Source organism: Dromaius novaehollandiae, chromosome 6, assembly GCF_036370855.1.
Source record: "Dromaius novaehollandiae isolate bDroNov1 chromosome 6, bDroNov1.hap1, whole genome shotgun sequence".
In the NCBI taxonomy this organism is placed as follows: Eukaryota; Metazoa; Chordata; class Aves; order Casuariiformes; family Dromaiidae; genus Dromaius; species Dromaius novaehollandiae.
This window is the reverse complement of record NC_088103.1, coordinates 41,277,782-41,305,093: the sequence shown is the minus strand read 5'-3', so window position 1 is coordinate 41,305,093 and position 27,312 is coordinate 41,277,782. Positions and strand designations below refer to the sequence as shown.

General features: G+C 39.2%; 1 long non-coding RNA gene across 4 annotated transcripts in view; it reads left to right on the top strand.

Moving 5' to 3' along the window:
• LOC135328745 (uncharacterized) overlaps positions 1-27,312 on the top strand; it is a 67,465-nt gene that overhangs the window by 24,793 nt on the left and 15,360 nt on the right. For 2 of the 4 annotated variants that reach the window (XR_010389773.1, XR_010389771.1), the window contains one exon: positions 22,384-22,435. This is a non-coding gene — a long non-coding RNA (uncharacterized LOC135328745). Of the gene's footprint in view, positions 1-22,383; positions 25,472-27,312 lie in introns of those variants that run through there. The other 2 variants (XR_010389770.1, XR_010389772.1) reach the window with 1 other exon arrangement.

The window sequence follows — 27,312 nt, the reverse complement described above, 5'->3', positions numbered from 1 at the left end:
TAGAACAAGTGGATGATTAGAACTGAGCAACAGAGCGGGTCAGATCAGAAACATGGGACGGATGAGCCTTGGATATACAGTCATAAGTGGAAATCTATGCTATAAAGGCAGGTTGGTTAGTTCATAACTGGCACTCTTATCTCTCTGTAGAGCCTGGGGTTAAAAGGCAATGACTTTTTGGAAGCTTTTCCTTTCAGATGAGATATAAAACCAATGCCTGCCTAACCACTTATGTACATTAATGATCCCACAGTGCTTTCTAAAAGGGGAAAATATTAACCCAGACACCATAATAATATTCTGCTTACTTATAACCTCCATACAATTTAAATTCAATCTGGTATTGTTATTTTTGACTTCCTGACCCAAATCAGTGTGCATGTAGCTCTGAGCTGTTAAGCAGATGATCATTCCATTCCAGCAGTAGATCCATCTCTCTAGTGCCTTGGAAGAGATTTCTTAGTTTGTGTTTCAGAGAGCTTCTTCTAGAAAATGTGCTGTATATAAAACCATTGGCTGAACACGACAAAGCATCCACAGGGCCATTTTTACTGTATACATCCTTAGTTTCCTGTGACTACATCATTGCCAGAGACTGCAGATGGAGAAAGGCTCTCAAATCCCTCTGTTGGTAAAAAGGTGAAAATGCTCTAGAAAGATTTTCCTCCTCTTTCCCCTGTCTACCCACAGCTCCTGCAGACAGTGCCTACCGTATGCACAAGAAGGAAGTGTGTTCCTGCAAAAGTCAGAACCGGGCATACGCTCTCACTTTACAACAAAACACTTGGGAGCTGTAGGGACAGCAACTCTCTTGGTTCCCATCCTGTCTGGGTTTTCCTGGGGGATCCTGTGCATGAAGAACATTCACACCCCCCCCCACCAAAGCTGAGCTAGAGCAGTGCACCGTCACAGAGGGGGCTCTGCTTTCCCCCGCCTACTCAGCAAATTAGCAGAGCCGAAGCAGATGCTGAAAATGGTCAGTGAAACAAAACAGACAGCTCCCTGGTAGCTGCAAAAACATTGCCCCTCACTCACCAGAGTGGGGAGTGGAGCTCGGTGGTCAGGGCAGATGGCGTGGTCAGAGGGATTCTTGTGGCTTCTTCTCAGAGCCAAAAGGGAAGAAATCAGAAAACTGCTAACATCACTGGAAGGGCAGACTATCCGACTTACTTCCTGCACCTATTTTCTATTGCAGTGCCCCCCGAGTTTATTATTTCCTTCCCTAGTTTGTTTACAATGTTGAATGCTTGAAAATAAGGAAGTTCAGCCTGAAAAGGCCACCTGAGGATGGGGGATTTGGTTTACCCAGATTTCAGGGCAGAGGCTGGAGCCAATTTAGTTACTTGTCAAGTAAAACTCGTGCCACACTTCAAACCAGCCTTCTGCTGTCTCTAACCACCTGGCAGAGGGTTGCTCACATAATTGCATGCAAACATGCCACTTACCAGCTCTACACTTGCAAATGCTGGTAGAGTGGCGTCGTCTAGAGGGCTAAACAGACCAGAGGGTATGCATGAGCCACTCTGTGTATCTGCTAGAACATGAAAGAGACATTGTTTTGTCACTTGCTCATTAGTGATTGCAACAGAACCACTTCAATGGGGACTTCTGCTGAAAAGGAACTGCATGAAGTATCTTGTCGTCATTCCTTCAGAAAGTGGCATGGTCCTCTCCAGTCTGTGGTCCCAAACAAGTATAAGAGTCTGCCTGCTGCCACATGATTGTATGAAATGGAATGAGCTCCAGTTTCCCTTTATGAGCTTTTATAATCGACAGTATGGTGGAAGATTGCTTGATAACTATGCCTGAGAATTTCTGTTTCTGATTGTCCTGACAAGAAGCCATGAGATGTTTTTAATTGCTCATATTTTACAATACAACACTGGGCTTGTACATTATAGTTCAGTATCATTAGTGCAGGTGGCTGCTATCATTTTAGAAACATTTTTGTGGTATTTGCAGCCAATTAACTTTTCCTTGGTATTTTTTCTTCCTCTTTGTAATGAAGGTATGGCTCTTGGTGTAATTCATGTTAACTAGAAATGAGCCCAGAGATCAGATTTTGAATCCCTCAAAGCTCTTTGGTGTGGAGATCCGTGATTTTGAGCTGGCCCATTATAGAGATAAATTTGGAGTCTGTATCCTCTCCTGTCAAAGTTTTTGGATTTTAGTTCAGACCCATTGCTAAAATTAGCTCAAATCAGTAGTATTTTCAGTGGCCTACTCACCTCTGCTGTCACAGTCCTCTTACCCAGCCAAGATCCATTCCCATCTACGTAACAAATTACGTATGCGATGAATGGCCAAATATGAAAGATGGGACTAGTTGGGCACCTTGTCCAAGAAACAGTAATTCAAACTGGAATGGGTCAGAGGAGGGTTACTAAGATGATTCCTTGGTATGGAGCATGCCTTATGATAAAAGATGAAAACAGCCTTACTTGTCCAGCTCTGGAAATAAAAGGTTGAGGGTATATGAATACTGTCTAGAGTACAGCAGGACAAGCTAGAGAACTCAACTTAAAAGAGGAAGAAATTAGTATAAAACTAGTCATGAATAAATAAACGCAGGCTTAGAATTTGAAGGTATCTAGCTCCTCAAAAAACAGGCTCTGCAGCAGTCTTCCAATTACCGGTTGCAAAGACATGCAACAACATTCGCCGTTGAGCTTTTTGTTATTGACTATTAAGGCATAGGGATGGAATGAAACGCTTGATCCCCCCATATACAGGATATGTTTTCCCATAGCAAGTGGCTTATAAAAACCATATATAAATGTACAGCAGAAAAAAATGGTTTGATGAGTACACTAAGGTCCCATGTGACTAGAACTAGAGGCATACGTCTCGGTTTGCGTGCTCTCACCTGAGAGCACATATTATGATTTATTTCATTATTTTACTGCAAGGTAGAGCCCCCATCTCTGGAAAAAATTCAGTCCTTTCTGGTAGAGACAACTGATAGGATGACAGAGAGGAGAATCGTTGTGTTTCTAAAAAAACTGTCTCACTGGGACTGGACAGGATAATCATGCCAGAGAACCACCAGATTATGCTACTAAAGAAGTAGAGGAAGTCTTGTTTTCTTTTCTTTTGCAGAACAAATTCAAAACAATGGAAATTTTCCACAAATGTAAAGGGAGAGGGAGGAATGCATACACAGGGAGTAGAAGATTCAAATATTTTGATTAGTTCATCACATTTGTTATGATTTTGACTTTTTAAAAGTTTGAATGCATAGACAATGGTTGAAATAAAATGTGTTTTAGAAAATCAAAATAATTCTGAGCCTGAAGGACTTTCTAGGAGTGCTCCAATCTGGTATTTCACCGCAGCTGTGTAAATCACTTCTGTGAATCTTTTAGATTTCAGGGAAACAGCCTATTGTTACAGAAGGATGTACATACAGACACCCCCCCCCCCCCCCGAGTGTGCCCTAATGGGGTGGTCATTGCCCCTGGGAGGCAGTACGGGTGATACAGGCTGGACCCTGATGACACACTGTACCTCACAGACTGCTCTGTGTCAAGGGTGCGTTTACCAGTAAGTACAATTATTTGGTGCCCTCTCAGGTTGTATGGGGGACCATGCAGAATTTCCCTCATGGAGTCAAAAGTGAGGACATGGAAAGACCACTTCCCCTCATTCCATATTGCATTTCTTATTTCCACTGAGTGTTATCATCAGGTGGAAACTTCACATCTTCCCGGTATTAATCACACAGCTCTGGCATTCAGACTCAGACTTAATGGGAGGCATCAGCAAGACTAAGAGCAGAAGAAACAGCAGCAGCTGCTGAGCTCCACTGCCTCCAGCAGGAATGGGGACTGCGCAGACCCTTTTAGCTGACTGAGGCATAGGTAATGTCCCCACAGTCTGGCACAAGCAGCTTTCCCCTCCACTAGCAAACAGCAATGGCATGAGCTATTCAAAGGGCATTTTACTACAGATAGCAGCTGTGATAGTGAATTTCTAGTTAGCAAGTGTTCACCTGATGCAGTAACCCCTACAGCTTGTTGATGGGGTTGAGTAAAAACATTTCTGAAGGTCTGTCCTTCTCTGTGAACTGCTGAGGTGTGTGGGATGTATTCTCAGGGAGAACTAAATACTTATTTTGGGATGAGAAAAAGAAAAGGTGATTAAGTGTGGTAAGATATCCCTCTACGGTCAGGCAGATCTGAAGGAGATCATCAGGGGAAACTCGGTGACCTCAAAGGCCATGAGAATATATCAGAAGTGTCTCCACTTGCGTGGGAGAAGATATGGACCTGGGACAGACCTTAGACTGATGTAAAAGGAGCTCTGGCAATTTACATCAGCTGAGAAACACTCCCCTCATCCCCTTGTGTAGCTACAGTGCTGTTCCCTACATGAAGCGGAATAATCTTTCTCACAGCAATTCTCCTTTACGACGATATTGCAGCGTGCCCTGACCCCAAGATCGTTTCTGCACTAGCAGAGTAACCTCCCTCAGCTCAGCCAAGAAACGTGCATGAGCCTTACATAAAAGAGGTATTTCACCGAGACTATATTTCTTGCTTAGAGTAGTCGTGCTCCCCATAGCATTGCCACTTACGCAGTATGTGAATGCTTTTCATTAAATGCAAATAACATATTTTCTATTGACTCGAGCCTAGGCTCCTTGTACCATTCATCATTATGCATACCTAATATATTTTGCAAACCCCCAATTCTCCAGATTTCTGCCTTTTGAGGCATTTCTGAAATCAAATAAAAATATTACACCCCTGTTTACTTTTAGACATGTATTTTTTTCAAAGCAAATGCATTCTGTGTTTTAAGTAAGATACCACCATGTATTTATGGGAGTTTAATAAGTTCTTCCATTAATAACATAGACAAACTAATTTACCAGAACGTGTCTGTTTTAAACTTTGGGAACAAAGAGTGGGAGTATGAAAATCAATCTTTCCTTTGTACTTGAGCCACTGACCCATTAAAGCTTTGAAGATCATTTCTTTAAGAAATTGTGAGGAGTTATTTAACTACAAACAGCAGCTACCTTCCCATTCCAGCTGCGTAATCAAGCGTAATAAATTAGAGGAAAAAAATAAAGGTTCACTCCATTTTTTTTTATAACTGAAAATTCTTAATAGCACTTTGACAAATCGGCCCACAGCAGAAAGAAATCAGCATTCTTCCTAAGACTGCTGTTTAGCACAAGTTAAAACATTTCTTAAAAGGTATTTTTTGTCTTTAATGATGGTTCAAAAATGTTCTTAGCTGCCCAGGCTTAATTATTTAACTTAAATTAATTGTAAAAGTTACCTATCACTGGGAAAAGTTAGCAAACCTGCGAACTACAACACTGCTAATGGCTGCATGCATGAAAATGTAAAACAATTCCCTTTTGCTTCAGAAATGAACTCGTAACAGCATTACTTATTGTTAGTTATCATTCATAACTATTTCACAGTTCAACACTGATAATGTGCTCAGTTATGTAAGAGTGGAAATTTAAAATGATCTTCATCTTAAATGGCTTAAGCAATCTACATGCCAAACAATTATAATGATGTTCTACTTATCAGAAACTCAAATGGAAAAAGTCTATTTGAGATGTTACTAAAACCTGTCTGAGAAAAGTGTGTGCCTTTTTAAAAGATCTAAAATATGGATAGTGTAAAATGATTTTTAAATAACACATCTGTTGATTCAATATTGAAGGACTCTACTTATGACAAAATGCACAAAAGTTTTCAAAGAATTCAGATAACCTAAAATAGCATTAGCACCATGCTTAAAGAAAGCTGGTCAGGAGCAGAGTACAGGGCTCTGTGAAGGTGTATAATTTTACCCTGCAGCTTTTCCCATTCCCAAGACTGAAAGGACCACAGAGAAGGGGTAAAACATAGAATTTGTGTCTGCCTTTGGGATGCATTTTTGCTAAATCTGTGGGGGCTGTCACCTTTTCAAACAGTGGTATCTGAAGTCCCTTCTCCTGACCACACAAGATATGCAGAAAAGGTTGTGAGAAAAGAATAGTTTAATAAATATTTTGCAATTCTATAAATTAGGACATATTGCAATTCACATTTTCAGAGCAGGGCACATGAGGTTTGGCAGTTTATACCTTGGAGTCCAGCCCCTATACCAGACACAGTCACTGCCACAGAGTACCTGGACCGATACTGGTATTTGTCTGTACAAGATTACGAGCAATTCTAGACAAACTTGCAGTCATTTCCTGCCCATTTTGCCTTCAGACTGCCCAAACAGTAAGACTCAGTTAACTCAGTGAGTAATATTTTGCACATACATTCTTCAGTCAGTTCTATTTTAATTAGAACTGCCACTTAATTTGTATTTATGTATGTTTTTCAGAACATTCACCTCTGTTCTTCAAGCAGGTCTGTTTACTGGTCTGAGAGAAACGCAGTGCAGCTGCAACAGTTTGCAAGTTTGTGGAAAGTTTTTCTTCATAGAAATATCCAAAAATGCACATCCTGAACTGGTGTAAATACATCATGTGGATCCACTGGCCCACAGTCCAGTTCCTCGGGGATATTTAGATGTATATATTTTATTGACTAAAGGATTAAGTTGCTTTGAGGATCTCAGCTGAAATCCTCAGTTTCACAGACTTTAGAGAAATTATGCCATGTATTGCTACTCCAGCGGACTCCAGGGCCAGTTTCGACCAGCTCAGAGTTCCGCTTCTAGTTTGCTCTAAAACTGCCCCAATTATGCAAACCTTTTCATTAAGACAAACCATGCCTGGAATTCTCATGAGAACAGCTTCTCCTAAAGTATTTCACTGTTTTCTCCTAATGGAGCTGGTTGAACATATCTGCCTGAATCTTATTAATTATTAATTTTATTCTGCTTTTGGCTAGATGAGCTTCTTGCACTGGGTAAAAGAGTTTGGGCAAATAATGTTCAGACAATAGGTTGCCTGTGAACTCTTCACTTTCAACTATTTGCTAATCATTATTCATGACATACATTAGTCACCCTGAAGCTCTACAGTGTGTACCCATCCTGCAGTGAGTGAGCGCCGTCTTCAGCAGAAAGTCAGTGGAATTCATCGTGCAAGTAAGGAAATCCCCTGCAGACCCAATAACCCCGCTGTGTGTCATCCGTGAAGAATGTACATGAGACTGTCAGTACCAAAGGTCTCTCAGTGACCATTACACGCAGTGAAGATAACAGCAGGAGTGGGAAGAAGGATGTCACACACAGAGCATTGCCTAACTGATATGATACGTCTCTTGCTTCTTGACCAAATCCCCGAGATCCGCATTCAGCAACATATTTACGCACATGCTTGAGTCTGTCTTGCAGAAAAGAGCATACCTCTGTGCTGATTTTCTTTTTAATAGGAAAGTAACTAAAAGTAAATGAAGACAAACCCACTTTGAATCTTACTACAAAATTCTCATTTGTTTTGCAATTAATGAAACTTGGGGATTCCCAGTGTTGCCAAAAACAAGAAAGCTGACTACGCAGCCCTTACAAAGAGGTCTTTTAAATTCTTTTCATGTCAGAAATAATCACAAATCTGTATTTTTTATCTATTTCTTTCCGGTTTCTTAAAGACGTGAAGAAGAGAAAATAAATCCCTGATGAAGAAATTTTATTTTAGTCAGGTCCTGAAAATGGGGAAAAGTTTATTAAGTGAGGGGAGTTATTATCTTGACCTTTCCTCATTCAGTCATTCAGAACTTCAAAGCTATACCTGGTGTTTCTTCACTCCGTTAGTACCAGAGATGAAAAAGTGCCAGGAACTGCATAAGATACAGTGGACAGGAATTTCAAAAGCACACAAGTCCAGGCCGTCTGGACGTACAGTTCTAAGTCCCTAAGGTGCTTCTGAAAAGAAAGTTCCATACTAGAAATACCTTTGTTATCCTCGTTTCAGTTAATTATCTGATAAACAAATCACACATTGAAAATTACATTTAGAGTTCCTTTTTTCAAATCAGTGACCTTTCTTTTAAAGTATCCTTCTGATTTCAGTTTGTAACATCATTAGAATGACACATTTTTATGTCAGTTATTAATGTACTAACAGGCCTGCCCTAGCAACTAAGTCCACATATTCTTCACCAATGGAGATCATGAAATACAGACGGCTTTTAGATCCATTTTACTTTGTTGCAACACTGCTTTGCAGATACTGAATTAGAGCCCATTTAAACCATTCAAGCATATAATCAAATTTCAGTAATGAGTTATTAATTAAGCAGGGGCATCCAATTCTGTGCTAACTGCCTCATAAACAATCGACAGGAGATTTGTGAATTTTGACTTCCTGACACTATTAAACAAATCAATATTAGGTTTCAGACACAGCAATTCAGACAGTTTTCCCTGTTATTTGGCAATCGTCTGCCTAGAATACTAATGAAAGAATTAAGAGCTGTAGATTTTGCATGTGTTCCATCAAAAAGATCCTTATCTGTGGGGAATTGGGGCCTGATTTGCATGGCAGAAGACTTTGCTTTTGTAGGTACAATTTTTCTCAATATGTCACTCATTAGTATTTATAAACTACTGAGCAGTGAAGCCTTCAGCCCCTATTCATAATGAACAGTCATATCCCTGCTGGAGATACAACTGAACAAAGCAGTTTATTTATTTATTTAGTAGTCCTTTTAATTTATAGCTAACCTAACCTGCAGAAAAACCTGCATCTAAGGATATCTCTGAACAACTTATGATTTATTTTGTGGAGAAGGCTTTAGATTGGAGGAGGGGAATACACCCCCTCCCCCCACACACACACAGAGACATATGTGTAGTTATGTAGTAATATATGTACATATGTAATAGCTTAGTACAATTTATTTACATGCAGCAAAACAGTGCCTAACAATTACTTCTGAAAATTTTCAAAGTCATTTGTAGGTATACCTTTTTCTATCACTCTCCCGCCTCTCAAAGTGAATTCAGGCCCCAGTTCAGTCTCTCCTTATGTAGCCAAGCTCTGAAGTTAAGCAGGCACTTCAGTGTTTTGCTGGATTAGGGATTAGTGCTGCGAAAAGTGCTGGGTTAACAGTACTGCAGGATGAAGTCCAGAGAACAAGTACAATAGTGATGCCACTTCCGCCTGCCGCCCTTTGCCTTTCTGGGTTGAACTTCACCTAGGGATAAGTGAGTGTTTAGTTTTCATGCTCGTATAGTCTTTGGCCCCTTAATGAAGCAGACAGCAGGGGCTATCAGCACATACTGAGATAGTAACTTTTGTAAGGAGGATTAGCTGTCTGCTGAGAACTGGACTGAGACAGCACATGTCCAGTTCCTCAGGTGATCTGTAAGGCCCAGCTCAGGATTCTGGATCTGCTTATCTAAGTGTTTTGGATACTTTTCCTGGAAATTTCTCACCCTTCTCTCCAGAACTGGGAGAAGCCAAACTGTGATCCAGAATCTTGCCCTAAAATTTCTCCTCCACTTCCATCTGTGATTTGATATTTTGCTGAAACGGTTTTTGGCTTAGATATGCTAAAGGAGGTTGCTTTCTCATGTCAGTTAGCTCTTTCCCAGGCTGCAAATAGATTTTTCTTTTGTTTCAGTATCTGCAGTTCAGTCCTGGCTGTAAGAAAAATGCAGAAGGGTATATTAGACTCAGAAATTAAGTTGATGTTTCTGTTACATAACCTTTAGTTTGTTACACAGAACTCTCTCTTGACAACAAAAATGCAAATCTTGTTTGATTAGCAAAATTTGTGTTGTAGTTACACAAACTGGTATCCAACAATTTACAGGATAAAATCTTCACTAGCACTGAAATCAGTGTGAAAATATGTTAGAGACCAAGTCTTTCAAAAACAATTGTGGGGAGGAAGGATAAAAAGTACTGCAGACTGATCAGTTCCAAACTGGGTCAGGATTTCATCTACAGGAACAAGTCTCCTGGCGTTATTTTTCCTTTAGAGTACTAATGTGAAAACCGTACTCCAGGACTCACTTGTTCTAAGCACAGAGCAAAAAGATGGTATCTTATCCAAATAGTTTATAGTCTAAAGTACAAGTCAATGACAATGGATATGCATATGCAGGTAATGTTGTCAAATGACAATACAAGGAAATTAAGCTCCCTACTAAATGGCAAGGAGAATGTGGAATTGAGTATATCTTAGGTTTGAATTTTGTTTTGTTTTCCCTTTCTACCAGCCTTTCTCTCTCTTTATTTCCTTCTCTCTAGGATCTTAAGACATCTAACTCATTAAAAATCTTGTTTTTAATTATCTGCCAGGAAAAAAATTAGCATAATTAAGGGCATTAAAATCTAGATTAACAATGAACCTAAATACATGGCACTGCTTCCAAGAAGAGAATGTTTCTTTTAGATAGCCATAGAATACCCAAAGATTTTATTTCAATTTCTGTCTAGATTTCTGTTCAATGTATCACTGAAACCGTATTTCTCTGCACTGAACGTATCACTTGATCTGTTCAGCAGTGTGCTCTCATTTTCATGTTGTGTTCAGCCCCATTTAAAAGTAAGCACTTGCCTCAACACTGTTCCCTGTGGTGGGCCGCATTTTTAAAAGGACAGCTTCAACATGAAATGTAGGTAAGGCTGCAGCTTGTGAAACTGGTTGATGTAATGTTCCCTTAAATATTAACCTCAAATCTAGGAAATGTATTCAGTTTCCAAAATCACTTTAAAAATCGTTTCTTTGCCCTCCTTGTTGTTTGCACTTTGGAGGAAAACAATATTGTTTGGTTTTGTAATCAAACAAAAAGATTTTCTTTTCCCATATAGGTGTGAGAAAGACCCCCCTCCAACCTGATGAAACTCCATGTTTCCTCTGAGATGTAGTCAGATAGGGACCTCCCCCTGCTCAGGTCCTCACTGCTAGCCTCAGGCAGTGATGAGTGACACTGGACATCACCACTGCTATTCATGAAGACTTCGAATAAAATTGAACAGGAGTAGCATCGTGTACAGTGTCTGCAAGAACAGTGTCTTACTGATCTGAAATTAAACGCCCTGTGCTGCATTAGCATCCAATAAAATAGACATGTTCTGCCACAACACACAGCAGGGTAATAACTTCACTGACAATCCAGTGAGTCCGTTTGCCCAAGGCAGGTCAGATCTTCTCTACATCCTATATGGACCTGTTCAGCGAGGTCTGGTATTATTCTAGGTGTCCAGAAACTGTAAAAAAATACACTTCCCCAAGCAACAGAGCCAAAACATCCTTAGCACTTTCTCAGTAAATCCCCACTCTCCTGCTAGTGCCCCATATCAGGGACAGGCTGCAGCAGGTGCACATTTCTCACGGACACAGCAATCTGCAAGGCTGAGCTCAGCCTCAAGTCACAAATCTTGTAGGAAACCAGGTTTCATCAGCTCCACCGCTTGCAGAGCTGCTTTGCTCTTAAGGTGAAAATATCCCTTCAGTGTAGAAAAATATGAAGCCTGCATAAATTAAAAATGGGAGCTATGTTACACGTTACTGTCATTTAATTAACATCTCATAATGTGTTGCTTAAGGAATCAAGGCTTTATCAGGATGAAGCCTGTAAGCATTTTCCTTATTTAATCAAAAATGTAGATCACATCACATTTTACTTCCTTAAAAATTACATACTTATTGAAAATGCTATGATTAAAATTTATATGAAGAGCCATTTCTCTGAATTAATTCTTCTCCCTCTAAAAATTCAGTGTCAAAGAGGAACATGGAAATCAGTGTATAAAATTTTGAAATCTGCAAAGATAGATGTGTAGGTTCATTTCACTTTATTAAATTTTGTTCATTGTCCACTGATTACAGATTGTCAGTATTTATCCCATAACACTATATATGTGTGTATACCGATATTATAGCTTGGGCCGGCCACCTCTTCTTTAGACTGCCTGGCAGCTCCTAATATAACAATCTCTTTTTTCATTTGGTTTTCTTTTCTTAATTTTTCTGGATTTGAACTATTTGGACTGAAACTGTGTCTTCTATGTGCCTGCTTCTAGATATTAATATATTTATTTCAGCCACTGCCATTCAGGTCAGAGAGAGGGTGAGAATGTTGTTTTGTTCCTACTAAAAACTCTTGTATGTTTTGGAGCAGAGTGTAGTTTAGCTGAAATGAGGGGAAGGGGAAGGAAGTAAAGCATCTTTAACCATCCTTAAGAAAAGATACACCTGTCCGGGACAAATTTCAAGACTTCAAAAAGCCACAAACACTTAATGCAGGTTTAGATTTTAGCAGCTATGTGCCTCCAAAGGTTTCATCTGCACAGGGTGTCTTCCAGCCTACACGGAGCAGAGCATCCCCTCACCTATAGTTCTGAGGGGCTGGAAACTGTTGAGTCCCAGCACGGAAGACAGGAGTACAGAGCCAGTTCTCCTTGCTCACCACATCTTTGGCCCAAGCACATCCACATTCCAAAGATATAATGCTCAGGGCCAGAGAGGAGAGGGGAAAGACATGGGGGGAGCAGAGGCAGGGACAGACAATTTGGACAAGTTGTGCAAAGATGGCAGCATAGTCATTAAAAGCAAGGTGGTTGAGGAGGAGATGTGAATCAGAGAACTGCTGGAATTTTTTTTCTTTTAACCTTAAAAGAAAATAGGAAAATGCATATTAAGAAGCTATGTTAGAATATTAAGCAAATGCAAGTTTTCTAAACTTGAGAAACATCAGGATTAAAACTGCCTGAGAGGTATAATTTCTCTCTCAAGTGCATGGACAGAACAATAAAATCTGTAACTAAGTGACAACATTATTTTTCTCCTTGAGAACCCTGCCTCATTCAGTGTCCGGAGACTTACTCTGGGGACAAACTGGAGCTGGTTTCTAAAGGAAGAAGCAATCTGCCTGGTTGCAAGGCAACGAATGAGGCTGGAAGAGAAACAGTGGTCTTATAGGTACCCTGGAAAATGGCATGCTATGCTCACCTCCACAGCATCCCTGCTGGATAATAGGCAAATGAGCTTTAGTTTTTGAAGATGATCACTATGTGTGCTTCCCCACCTTCCAGTGGCCCAGCTTGGCACCGAGCCCAACTTGCAAAACTGCAGAGGAAGTACTCCTAGTTGGAGCTGATGAAAAGAGGACCTTGGGTACATAACAAGTCACGTAATTCTAATGTCTTCTGAAAACTCAAACTTTTGGGGACTACTAACCCAAATTAGTGGGCATTTTGCTGGCATCTTCTTAGCGCTTCAGTTCCTATTTGTGAGGCACCCCCTCCTCTCACAGATGTACTCTGTAAATAAATTCATTGATGTTTGTGAAGCAATTACTCACCACAGCATTAATGCCACAGACTTGCCTCCAAAGAGAGTCATCGTTCTCTTTTCAGAGGGTAATTTGAACAGGGTACAGTAAATTAGGTATAGGACCCACGTTCAATAAAGAAAATATAGTACCTAATAGCTACTTATTAGGTGAGCACCATGCATTTTGTGCCCTGAATGAGACCAGAGGTTTATGAAAAAGAATAGTGTGTGACTATGTAATTAAAGGCTATACCATGACAGGGACACACAAGGGGCCTGGAATACGCTTCTGAGCACTTGATTACAACCCTACTATCGTTCTTTCACATGTAGAAGGAGTTTGTGTGTAATCTCATGTAAAGTGGTAATGCACTTCCTGCTGTTGTAAAGCAGAGCTTGAAGGGTCAGTATAATGCGCTGGTGAAGCTGGGGTTAGTGTTGTTTTTTTGCTGTCTTTTCCCCTTTATGGCATCAATGGCAAAATTGTGTGCCACACAGCTTCACCTGGAAAGGTAATAGGAGTAGCTTTTATTACCCTATTCACTGACAGGAAAGGACAAGTTGGCCTGAAACGCTTAGTAGAAGGCTATGCTGATCATTTTCTAAGGGCTTAATTAAGTTATATTAATCTGAATTTGTATGGAGTTGTGACTGACCTTATTAAATGATTAAGTGTAATGAAATGCATTAAACCTTTGCCCTTTACCTGGCCAGACACTACAGAATGACAAGAATTATCTCACAATAGTTCTGCATATGTACTATTGATTATAGAAATCTAACACATAATCAAAGTAATAACAAGAATTAAGAAGAGCAAGCCTTCCATCTAAAAAAGCCCCAAATATTGCTTTAACTGTTTTATTTTATATAAAATAAATTATCCAGTCAGACTGAGCTTGATTATGAATTTCATGTAAGCTTTTCTTGAAATTTAGTCCAGCTAGAAATTAGAGGCTTGAAACGTAAATTTTAGGGAAAGAGCAGCTCTTTTGGGTAGAAAATAATCAATCATCTTCTGAATGTTAACATCTCCTTTCAAGGCTCACTGGCATTCTCTCTGAACTGTGTGGTGTATCTGTTTGAAAAAGAGAAGGTACTTTCACAGGTAGATGTTGTGCTTGGAGCCAGAAGAACAGGCATTTCATCTGTGAGCCCTCTCAGGAACAGACTGCGAGAGGCCTGGTGGCTAAGCCAGTTCTTGCCTGGACTCTGAAGTTCAAGGGTCTCTTCTAACAGTGTGCCTGAGATTTCCCCTTTTAGCTATTGGCAGGTCATCCAAGTCTATCTGTGCCTCTGGCCACAGCTTGTGAAGTAGGAATATTGATGTTTGCCCATCTGGGGGTAATCTTGCACAGATCTGTTCATGCATGTCTGAAAGGGACTCAATCGTCCTGACCTTTGAAAAAAGAAACCTAAGAGGCATTTCTCTGGCAGGTATTCTAATCTGAACTGGTGCATATAATAGAATTGATAGGATTGTCACTTTATGCATGAAGTTAAGAAAAATTACCTGTCTATATCTCAGCACAATTGTCTTACTCCAGCCGCCTCTCTTCTGTAGTTGCCATCACAGTGTCTTTGGCAGGGCACCCTAGAAGCCACTGGCTGACTATCATGGCAATTGCTGGGCTGTGCACTTGTCGCAATTCCAGCCATTGCCTGTGTGTGCAGTTCACTGTATAGTCCAGGAGAAAGCCTGGTGAAGAGGACCGGAAGATTTCTTTGAAGGTTCAGCAGAGCTCTAGAGAATTACTTCTGGGCTAAGGCTGACCAAGAACGATTCTGAGCTTGAAAGTCAGAGGTCAGTGAAATTTACATAAAATATACAGCATGGATTTACTGCAAAGGTACCAAAGTGCACCCTACATAAACATAGAGCTAAATAGATTCAATTGAATGAGGAAAAAAATAAGAAAATCTGCCATGAATTGCCTTAGTCTGCACAGTGCATTTACTAGTGTATTTCATATTGGTTCTCAGGTGCTGGTGGACTGAGGTCTAGGAACAAAAGAGAGAAGGAAAATGACAGCAGGACTGCATTCTAGGGGACTAAAGAAAAAAGTTTGTAAACAATGGTAATGATTATGTGTGATCCCCATGCACCCAGGAAACTTGTCAGGATCTCATTTCATAATCACTGTGTGACACATCAGAGTCCAATAGGCATCTATATAAAGAGAAGTGTACAAGTCCCTCTTAAATAATTAGTTGTTATTGTATTCAGGGAAAGGAACTGGAGACAAGGTCCCAGTAACTATAATTTTTTTAAAAAATTACTACCTATATCAGGTGAAGGAAATTAACTGATTTGGTGATCACATCTGACAGAGTGATAAAGGTTGCTTAATACCTTTTGAGCTTTTTATGCTTTTGATATCATATCTCATTTTCTGCATGAATGGAAAACTCAACTGATTTAAAGAAATCTGTGCTTTAATTTACAGCAGATGAATTTTAGATCATCTGATAGCCACATTTCCAGCAATCACTGAAATTGTATCATTGGTGGCTGCCTTTCTAGACATCGGCACACTCAGCATGTAAACACATGAACCGTGCAGATTTCTGAGCGCTTAGCCATTAATCCAGTTCTAAACTTTGAGTTTGGCTCCCTGCACAGAGCGGGGCAGTGTTCAGGTGGAGCTGGAGATAAGCTTCAGATTTATGTCTGAATGCACACATCCATGCAAGCAAGTCTCAGTGGAAGTACTGTAGGGCCAAACACTATGGGTGGAAAGAGTAAGACTATACGACAACTTTTGGCAAGGTGCTCTGCTTCAGTACAAAACATGTTTGTATATATATATAAAAGGGCCATTGTTGCTTTTTGACATATAATGTCCGATATAATAGCAACTCATATATACCTGTAGGTACTCATAGCCATTTTGGATAGCTGGGGAAGCTAATGATTCATATTTAATTATCACAAGTGATGGGATGGTTAAGCCAAGGCAAGTCAAGCTTCCACACTTTAAACAAGATCTGGACATACAGCATGACCCCTAAAAACAACCTATCCCTGCATCAACAGTGACAAACCTTCTCCTGGATGAGTCAGAGCTCTGTTTGTGCTGGTTTTCACCATTTGCCTTTCAAAATGCTTCCCGTGCTTCTTTCAACCATTCCATTGTATAGTCCCTTCCTCTGCACATATCCACCACTGTTTCATGTTTACTCCTCAGGCTTTTCCTCACCATACCAGAGCACCCTTCCTCACTATATCCCTGTGACAATCTGTGATTTACAGCGGAGGACCTAAGAAACTGAGAAGTGTCTCCCTGGAAGGCCATTGGGAAGGGCATGTTGCACAGCTCTGAGGTCAGGGACTGTTGAGACTGAACTACTGCCCCAGCTCTGAGGCATTATTTGAAGCCATCCCCATGTCTATCACTTCCACCAAGCACCAGGCTGGGTAGCAATATCCTGGGTCAGAATATTATGGGACTGGGAGAACGAGAGCATCATGCAAGTGGCATTTTTGAGCTAGAAGGTTAGCAGTTAATGGTAGGACAGAGATCCGCCTGTCAAGACAGTCACCAAATCCCAGCATAATTTACATAAATACTTTGAGTTACATGTGGGCTATTGTAATCTTATATGTTTGGAAGATTTCCCTTTCCCTTGGTAAGTTCCCACTTACTATTGGAAATAACACTTAAGTCCTATGTGAAAACCCTTAACTGTACAAAAAAAACCCACCAAATTGTCCCATGCCCTAAGTCCCATACTAAACTCACAAATTTCTACAAGTAGCTGGAAACACAAAGGAGTTTTGAAGTTCTTCTCTAAATTTTTCATGTTTTCTACATTCGTCTTCATTTTTCTTTTTATTATTATGAGGGGAGAAAGGGATAGCTTTGCACAACTTGATCTGTGCTTATTGTGATGATTACTTTTGGGTTTAAGTTCAGTACTACACAATCAAGAAGTAGCCTCAGTCATAACTGGCTGTTTTGCACATCAGTGTCCTATGTCCAGTGCAGAACCAACTTAATTTCATATATCCGTTTCACAGTCTCACTTTGAAGATTTTCTGATGTGTTTCTCATCTCTGACTTTCTCTCCTTCTTAGACATAAGACTTTCTGCATCATATAAACTATTTAGTTATTTATGGGAAGGATTGTTAAAATCTGTTTCAGGAAAACAAAAAATTATCAAAGTGGAAAGGTTTGCAATACAATCTCTAGAGCAGTCACGATCTCTAGAGTAGTCATATGTCTGGGTTTGTCTAATCTCCTTCTGAACTTTGCACCAATGCTGGGCCTTAGGACCTCCTTTGTCCTCCATACTGTTTTCTTGTGTTCTGTAAATTCTGCGCATAAAATTTATTTGAAGGCTGAGAGAGACAGCAAAAACTTCTAAACACAGTTAGATATTTCAAGTGGTAGTCTTAAAATTTAAGCTGTTCTATAGCTCCTGATAACTGATTCTTTGGTTTAAGCCTCAGACTTCAGTTACAGGGTTATGCTTATTATGATCTATTATTTACATAGTAGTATAAACATGGACGAGGTTTTACAGATGACTAAATATAAATTCCATGGAGAGGAAGTATTTTAAATATATGTAAAAAGCAATATAAATTCCACCTTCCCATAGCTAATAATGATTTTTAAATGAATACCTCATTTGCAAAAAGGATGACAGTAAACCATACCAGCTATAGGATTTTGTTGATAGCATTTTCTTTGGCTAATAAACACGCTTCTCGTACTGGAGGAGTATGCACGTGCATTCTGGCTTACTCAGTTCTGACACAGCATTCAACTCGCTAGGAATGTTATGCTTTGCATGAGAAAGGCGCACCTTTTGTGGCGCTTCAGATATTGCCTTGTTTTAACAACATTTGCAGAAACAAATGATGATAACGATCACGCCTGATTGTGTATGAATAACTGCACTTTTCACGCTTTCATGGGAGTCTGGGAAAGGAAGAGGATGCTCACAGATGAATGAGGGAGGAATCTGCCCATATGTTATAAAGGAATTCTGAGCATCAGCTACTGCATCAACAGACTGCCCCAAACTATGATTAGAAAAAAAACCTTATCCAGTGCCTGCCTAATCCTGGAACTTGCTTGAAACCCCTGCCTTGAGTTTTGAGCCCAGCCCTGGCACATGCTTTGGGTTGTACCTCTGTGCATGCCCAGAACTGCCCTACTGCCTCAGCCCCTAAGGCCCAGGCTGAGCCCAAACATTGGTGCAAATTCACATTGTGGCCCTTTGCTTTTACAATGGCTGTGTCTGCTGCTTCCTCACACCAACTTTTTACAATAGCTGTAGGGTTAAAGAAGGTGGAGCGGGTGGAAGACTCCTTCAGGTCCTGTTCCCAGGATGCTTTATACATTGTATTCAGTAAAAGCTTTCCATAAAACACAGGGACTTAGGGCAGAACCAAAAATCTCCCTTCGTCATCTTGATGAAATGAATTTTGCATGTCTTTCTGCACAGTTCTGTCCTGGCAGCTGCAGACCAGTCTGTAGCCAGGCAGCAAGAGCACTTTCAGAGCTGGATGGGCGTTTAATTCCCACACCTGAGGAGACTGTACTGAACTGCACTTATCTGTGTAGACATCACCCAACCTCTCTTTACACTACTCTAAAAAAAAAGTAAAAGGTTCTTACACTTCTGGTAAAGTCTGCTTGAGAATTGAGACCTATTAGGCTAAGGTATTATAGTTAATGTTATGCCTCAAGATAGGAATTTAGGAGATTTTTCAAAGGCAGGAGTTAGCCTCCTAGCAGCATTTAACTTTTCATAGGATATGAGGGCTAGCTTCTAACATGCCGTGAAATAGCATCCTCTTTGGTATTGTTTATTTGACTCATGCCCCTTTCAAGAAGAAAGAAAACAATTCTGATCATTTAGATAAACATAATTCTAAATGGATTCTAAAGTTTTGGTAAGCATCAAACTTTAAGAGAAAATCATATTACTTTACAGTATTTCTTGAGACTATATCAATTCCAGACTCCTTGCCATTGTGCCGTAGCTCTGGAAAACAATTCATGAATGTTAAAACAATCTAACAGAAATAAATGAAATAAGTATGAAAAAGAATAGGGCTGGATCTGGGGATTTTTTCCTACTACAGCTCCCACCTCCCTCTTTCTGTCATATCTGGTTGGTGATTAGCATTTGGCTGTGGGTTTTGTTATTATTTTCAGCACTGTAGTAGAGCATACATTAATTGGGATAATTATTGTAATTTAACTGTAATTTAACTCAGTAATCAAACTCATAAACCAAGCATTATCAAATTTATAAACTCAGCATGCTCAAGTATCCTCAGCGATAATGAACTTGCTCAGTCAGACTACTCTTTTGCAATTGATGATAATGTCAGAAAGATTTGGACTGTGTGCATTTAGTATTTTCCACTGCTGTGTTACATAGACAAGAAAAAAATAGCCAATACTTGAGAACAGAGTGCTCAGTGTGATTAATTTTGTTAACATTTACCAGTAACCACTTCATTTTTTGTTTGTTTATTTTAACTCTGCAGAAGAGTTTGTTTAATTTTTGCTCCAATGACAGTGAAACCTTTTTATTGCTTTGTGTACCTCAGTCTCTTCCTCATAATCATCTTTGGATAAGACAAACAAGTGTCTAGTATCTAGAAAACTTCATTTCTACAGACTCAGAAAATTCTGGCATCTTTACATAGGTCAAATGTTGTGCCAACAGAAGCAGGGCTGACTTCCTAACATTGTTGTATTAACATACCTCAATTTTAGCCTGGGGGAGAGGGAAATGATGTTGTTTGGAATGAGATGGTAATTTACTTTCCATGCTTTCTCAGTCCTAAGGCGTCTTTTTAGGATGAGACAGCCAGCTGTGTAAATTGAAATTGGTGAACAATTGTCCACTGGAGGCTCTAACATCTGAAAAGCAGAGTTATACTCTCTTCTCTGTCCATGTAGAATATGGTGTTTTTATTTTACAGGGATAAGGGATTTACTGTTAAATTAACGGACATTTCAAACTCCAGTGGCAACACATGTTACTGCCTGCATTACTGGAAAATAACTTGCATCTGTGCGAGTTATCACTTGGAAATAAAAGCTTCCGGTTACTATGGAATGGCACGAGAGAATAATGCGTTCTACCAGTGTGCCAGGGGAAATGAGGTCACAGACTCTTTCCAAATGCCTTGCAAGTGGATATCTCATGTACAAGTTAGGACAGGCATTAAATTGGTTATGCTTCAACTTCTGACTTTTGTTTTCATTAACATCTGCACTCTCACATGGCCTGGAGCATTTTGTCCCTTTTATAGCCTTTCTCAGTAAAGCCATGGAAAGCTGATCTCAAATTCACATTAATGGCCTTGGATTTTCAGGTCATTCCTTATAGCAAAGGCTCAGTTCTGTTGCTTTTTTCGTGGAGCGACTCATATACCCTAGTGGATATCCTCACCTTCACACTCTATCTTCATATCAGTGTCTTGAATTGTACTTGGCTAAGTCATTACATCAGTCTCCAGAGTAACTTAGACATAAGTGCTTCTTGACCAAAAGGATCTAAAAGCCACCAAACTGCAAGCCACACAGCACTGCTGATTAATGGGAATTTACCCTACACACCATAAAAAGCTGAGGTCTGTACATAGTCTTCAAGGTTTAAGTGTGGTCATACACATTATCTGATCCCTTTCTTCCTGAGCTGGGATCAGGATAAATAGTAGATCTTTTCTTGTTCTTTTGCAATAAGGCTGTGTAATTTGCAAGGAGTGGTTCAGATATAGTGCTCATATATATTGAAGTGGTCATATATTTTGAAGGCAAACTTTCTAAAAAAATACCTTGCTTCTCTGTAAACAGAAAATTAGCTTGTGCATTCCAGCAAGAGTCAACAGTGCAGCAAATGTATCATATATCTTTTCAACCATTTTGATTCAAGTGTCTTAACCCACATGACAGGAAAACCTAGTGGAAATCATAGTGTTGCTACCACCAATGCAGCTACATAATTGCAAGTTGTTGGTATAAAGACAACAATTTGTTGAGTGTAGATGAAAAACAAGTGAAAACAACTATTGGACCAAATAGCTCAAGCACTTCATTCGTTATTAGAAATAGCACAGGTATGATTGTGAGTCAGATCCTCTTTCTCTTCAGAGAAATAGCGGTGTCGTCTTCTTTTCCACATGCAGCAAAGTAGATGGATAGGAGGGAGATGACTGGCACACAGTACTGAAAGGACTAGAATGGCTTGTCATTGCTACATTCCCACAAGCCAGGCTAGGAGGAACTTCCCCTGATAAGAGTGAAATTTTGCTATGAACCAAGTGAAGCTTTCCTCTAACAGGATTTTTTTTTAAAGTACACTGATATCACTGAAGCGAGTTAAAACTTTTGCTCCAGCTCAGGGTAAGCAAACACTGCTTTAGAAGGGTGTTCATTATAAGCCATTTTAACCTCAGCTTAAATGCTTGTTTTTCCCTCCTTTTTCATAGTTGCCTTCCTGGGTATAAAAATGATCATGCGGTAACATTCATATCCACACCGATACCTTGTCAAGCAGATGACCAACTGTCTTTTTCATTTAGATATGGTAAAAGGTTATTCTGAGGGATAAGAGATAGGTTATATCCCTAAAACCTAGCAAAGTATTAAAAAAATTGTACCCATACATTGGAAAATTCTGCAAGTATCACTAAAAATGACAAATCTTAATTTTCTCAGGCCTAATCCTGAGATGTATTTTGGACACATGACTTCCAAGGTCAAAGGAAGATAAGAGCCTGGAAAATACCCTATCACATACATCATTGTTTATTCCTTTTCTAATAAAGGAGTTTCAAGAAACAAAAACATATTATGCCTTAACTGACAGTCTTATAATAGCTGCTTTTGATTTAGAAGATAAAATTAAATTAGCAGATAAGCTCTTTTATTTCTATTCAGCCACTAGTGTATTCGAATAGGGTGTAACTTGTCCCTTTAAAAAGCACAGTAACAAAAACAAACTAAAAGGCAGTCACTTATCAATCTATGTTTTTGTACAACTCTCTAGAAACTCTGCATTGCAGTCATTATTTAAATCTCATAAACAAGACAAACTCTCAGTGATTCTTGAGATTGGAATTCATGGGAATTGTCTAAACAAAACGTATTCACTCCTCTTATGTGTAACCAAATTCATAACTGTTGTTGTCTTTTTATTCTTTACAGATGGTTTGTATCTCCAGAGATTTATAGAAGAATTCATAAATTGGCATCACTGGTATGTAAGAAATGTGAAGCAGCTTCTGCTCCCATTGTTCCCTGACTGTGAACCTGCCACTGGCTGAAAGAGTTTGCTTAAAATACCAAACTTGCAGTACAGCTCCAGTGTGATATGAAGCTGACCCTTCCCTGTTTTGGGGGCTCCTTAGAATGCAATATACAGCTTGATAAGTATGAATTGTCATCTCTTTAGGTCATCTGTTTCTACATCCTCTCATTCTCCTGCCCTGGCATTGCAGCCTAAGGAGACAGGAGATACTGATTAAGTAACTCAAAGGAAATGATTGTAACCAAATGCTCTGCTGAGTGCACCCTCGAAGAGCTCCAAAATCATAATAAGTGAACTGGTGCACTTGTTGTCAGGAGCAGCATATTCATCCAATAGTGACCTGTCAAATTGACTTATTAGCATGGCTGATAGTACTCCAGCATTTTTAGCGCTAGAGAATAGCAGGGAGCATCACATGTGCTTTTGAATATGTTATGAAGAGTATCAGAAAAAATGCATTATTTGTACTTTCACAGAAGATTTGTAGAAAGGCAAGAAATTGAATCCAGATTGCCAGATTACTTATGCAGGGTCTTATGCACAAGACTAGCCTCCCTTTTGAATCCTGACGTTCTGGTCTTTTTCTGTTTGACAGTCCTTTCCCATGTTCTTCTTTGTCTTTTGGATGCACTGAGTTGCTCATGTGAGCTAAAATCAGAACAAACAAGATTTTGTCAGATACGACTTTTTAAAACTCTGTTGCATACATATAATATCACACAGGTAGAAAGTAAATATGTACTCCATTTTAGTAGTAGACAAATATGGGAATGCGCATGGGAAACTCACTTGTGGAAGAAGAACAGCTCACTCAGAATGAATCCAACCAAGACCAAAAGAATGCTAGCTGTGGGAAATTCCCAAGATACATACTATCCACCGCTGTTGTATCTGAGTGCCTTCCATGCACAATTAATAACAGCATCTTTTGTACATTTCTCCCTCATTCATCAACTATCGCAGCAATGGGGAGAAAGAGAGGTAAATGCAGTCTTTTTTGGAAGAATTAAAGGGAGAGCCAGTGCTGTGCCAATCGTTTATGATGAAAATGTGTTCTCAAAGAAGAAAGCTTTGAAGTATTTTCTAAAGATATTTAAGATTTGGATTTACCTGATCTTTTCTCACAGTTTGCCCCATAGATCTGATCTCTTCAACTAAGAAAGCTCTGTCCCCATATCTCAGATGTTTCATGACTTGTCTTGTGTCAAAAAAGATACATTTGTCAAAATGATTCCTAGATATATATTCACTTTATGCTCTACATGATTGTAGGCTGATTTGTTAAGACATTAAAAGATTAGGACAAAAGCCTTAAGTTGGCACTGGAAGCCACTGGACAGTAACTTGGGACCAGTGGACAGTCCTGAGTATCATAGACTGAAATGGGAGAAATACCCATTTCATACACAATGAAAGAAAATAATCCAGCCTGGATGCAACAAACATCAGATTTCCATGGCCAGGTAGACAGGATGTTGTTTTCTTGCATTCCAATGATGAAAGAAGACTTGCTTGGGAATTGAAGATACCTGTTCATCCAAAGGCTTTACTCCACCTGGATGTTACACATTTTCAAAATGAGGCAGAAGCAGCCCTTTGGACAGTTGGGAAATGTTTTCCCAATCTGGCTGGCACCAGCTGGCTGGCACAGTCAAGAATTTAATTGAGTAACTCCAAGAATTAAGAGGAATCTGAGCACATTGTAGGGAGTCCATGGGACCAGGAAGGAGCCAAATCTATTTCGTCTATGAAGGTTCCAGGGAGCAGGGATGTAGCCTGATTTACGAGGAGGCATGAACTCTCCACAGGAGAATGTAAAGGGAAGACCCTCAGGGGAACCTTTGATGAGAGAAAATAATCTAGACATAAATAAAGACTTGAATGGATTTGTCCCTTCATTATTTTGGAGCCTGATCCAAAGCCTCGTTAAGTCAATAGAGGAACTCCAGCTGGGATTTAGGTGAAGAATTGAGGGTGCAAATTACACACAACTCATGTCACAAAGGAAAACTTCTGTGTTATAGGGAAATATGCTTGTTAAAATACTGAGCTGACATTGAGAAGCGTTCAGCTATTACAGGATATTCTTTCACTGAATTACTTCTTGCTGTCCAATAAAATAAAATATAGGAAACCCTTCAGTGTTTCATCAAATTCTTGCTCATTTCAAAGAGTACCAACATTTCTGTGTCTGGCTCACATATTAAAAAGTTTGCCTGCATATTAAGTTACATATTTTTTTTTGTCATAGGCTTAGCTTCAGATCTTTCTATGACTTTTACTAGGGGCTATTTTTGAAGGATTCAAGTCTGTTTTGCCAGTATAACCTTCAATTTCTAATGAGTGTTATTTCAAAAGAGAATTTTCTTTTGGTAGGTAAGAAAAAATAAAGTTATCCTGAAATTTAATAAACATTATTTACTCTATAGCTACTAATAAATCCTATCATACATCCTGCTTTCCAAAATGCTACAGGTTATAATCTCTTCCTATCTGGTACCCAGAAGCTAAAGAAATATTGAATTATTTCACTTAGTGGAATCTTAGACTTTTCTTACTCTAGCTTTTTATTTTTCATTTGTACAATGAGGTGACATTCTTACTATCACAAATTCTAGCACAGTTTTTAAAAGATATTGTAATTTTACTTCCTTTTCAGTCAAACATTCTTCTTCCACTATTATGATCATATTTAATCACAAAACTCGTACAGATGATTCATTAACCCTTCATCTCCCATTTCTCCAAGGCCCAGTCCAAGCCCAAGTAGTTAGTGCAAAGGCTTTCCTTGGACATTAGGAGATTTTAGACGAGGAACAAAGCATGCTGCAAATTCACATACATATAAAGTGTGTGTGTGTGTGTATAAATCACTTGTAAACAACTTTAAGTTTCTAAGTAAATGCACACTGTTATAATAATATGTTCCTATTAATATATGTATATATGTATATACTGCACTAGCCCATTAACACCAATAGGCCTTTTAAGATCAACAGCAAAAATAAACCTGCATCTGTAATTCCAGTGACCCTGATGCATTGCTGTCATTCATGTTGTTCTGCTTTCTGTTGAGTTACATTATAATAGACTTACTGGCTTGTATTTTTTACACTCAAACATGTTATAATAATTGCCATGCAACACCTGGGAGACAATTGAAATGAAATGAGCACATGGAGTTCTGTGGCATGAAACATTTCTCCCCTTGAACTTCAGGGATCCTTTCAGTGCTGCTTTACTGTTAATAAATACATAAGCAGTTTTGACAGTTTAAGGAACCAATCTTTTTAAAAATCATGCAAATTAGGCATCTTTGGGGAATTTTTGAAAATGTGTTTGAAGAACTAATTAAAAGGCTGTTAGAAACAGTAATAACCAGCATTTGCCAAATTATTTTCAATTCATAATGCAACTTAAAATCATATTTTATTTACTTAAAAAATAAAAAAATTTTCAGCCTGAAGTTTCTTGCTTCCCCCTTACATCACTAGTTAGATATTAAATATATTACACACATAAAAATGTAAACATCAACATACAAAACCTTTCTCTTTTAGTCATTTTGAATTTTGCTATTAATATTTTAATTTTCCTGTGTGTGTGTGTGTGTGTGTGTGTGTGTGTCTGTGTCTGTGTGTGTCTGTGTATGAATGCATGCATGTGCCTCTGATCTGGCTTATACACTGTACTAAATTGTTCAGTAAATACACTGCAGCAGGATAAGGTCTAACTGGAAGAAAATTGTTGTGAGTTACAGGAAATTAAAAAATTCCTGCAATACCAACCCACTACTCAAAGTCAATCTGTGGTATCCCACAATCCACTTGGCTCTGAAGTCAAGCCAGAATGATTTTTGAAGAGTAATTTCAAGCCTTATAAAGGGTCATATCATGTATTAAAGCCATATTTGCTTCTGTGTTTTGTAAATTTTGAACTCATTACTAAACCTTTGTCTCTTATACCGTATGTCTGGCTCTGAACTCTCCATCAATTTGCTCCTTAAAACTCCAACAAAAAACATGCAACACATTTTGCATATGAAAAAGTGATAAAACATAAATAGCTACGATCTCAAGGTGCCAGCATTTAAGGAAGGCTCTAAGGAGCTTATCATTTTTTTTTTTTTTTACAATTTATACAGCTAACACTCAAGCGAGAGGGTGTCCAAAGCTAAAATTTTCTGACCACCTTTAGGAAGTGCTGAGTGCCCTCAACTTCTGCTGACTTCACCAGAGATTAAGTGAGCTCAGCACCTCTCAGTATCAGGCCCACAGATATATATCTATATCTATTCACATACACAAGCACATATATAATGAACTGCTAACAAATAGTGGATCATCTACTCTCTTCCCTGGCCAAACGCACTGTGAAAGGATCAGACCCAAGGTTAGAGGTAAAACCATATGCAATTTACAATAAGCAAAACGTGTCTGTAAACAAAATACAATTGGAAATCTGGGATCATTTATATAGAAAGTGCCGGCAAAGTGCAGGCATATGTGTACAAAATAGTGCAGCACCTCTACAGATTTCAACAGTTCCATCTATTTCTGAAGCTGCTAAACGGAGCCCTTATGATAACTTGGGACTGAGACACAACACACTTACTTAAGGACAAGGGTTTTATCCCCACAGCACATTCAGAAGCGGGGTGAGACTGTACATCTTTAAAACCAAGAAAGCTGTGTATACAGGTTGGGATTTCATTCCTTTAACCCATCTTCCCCTGAATGATACTGCCATTGATCTGTTCTCACCCAAGGATACCCACAGTATTTTGATACATGCCCACATCACATATTTACACTCACTGATCTAAA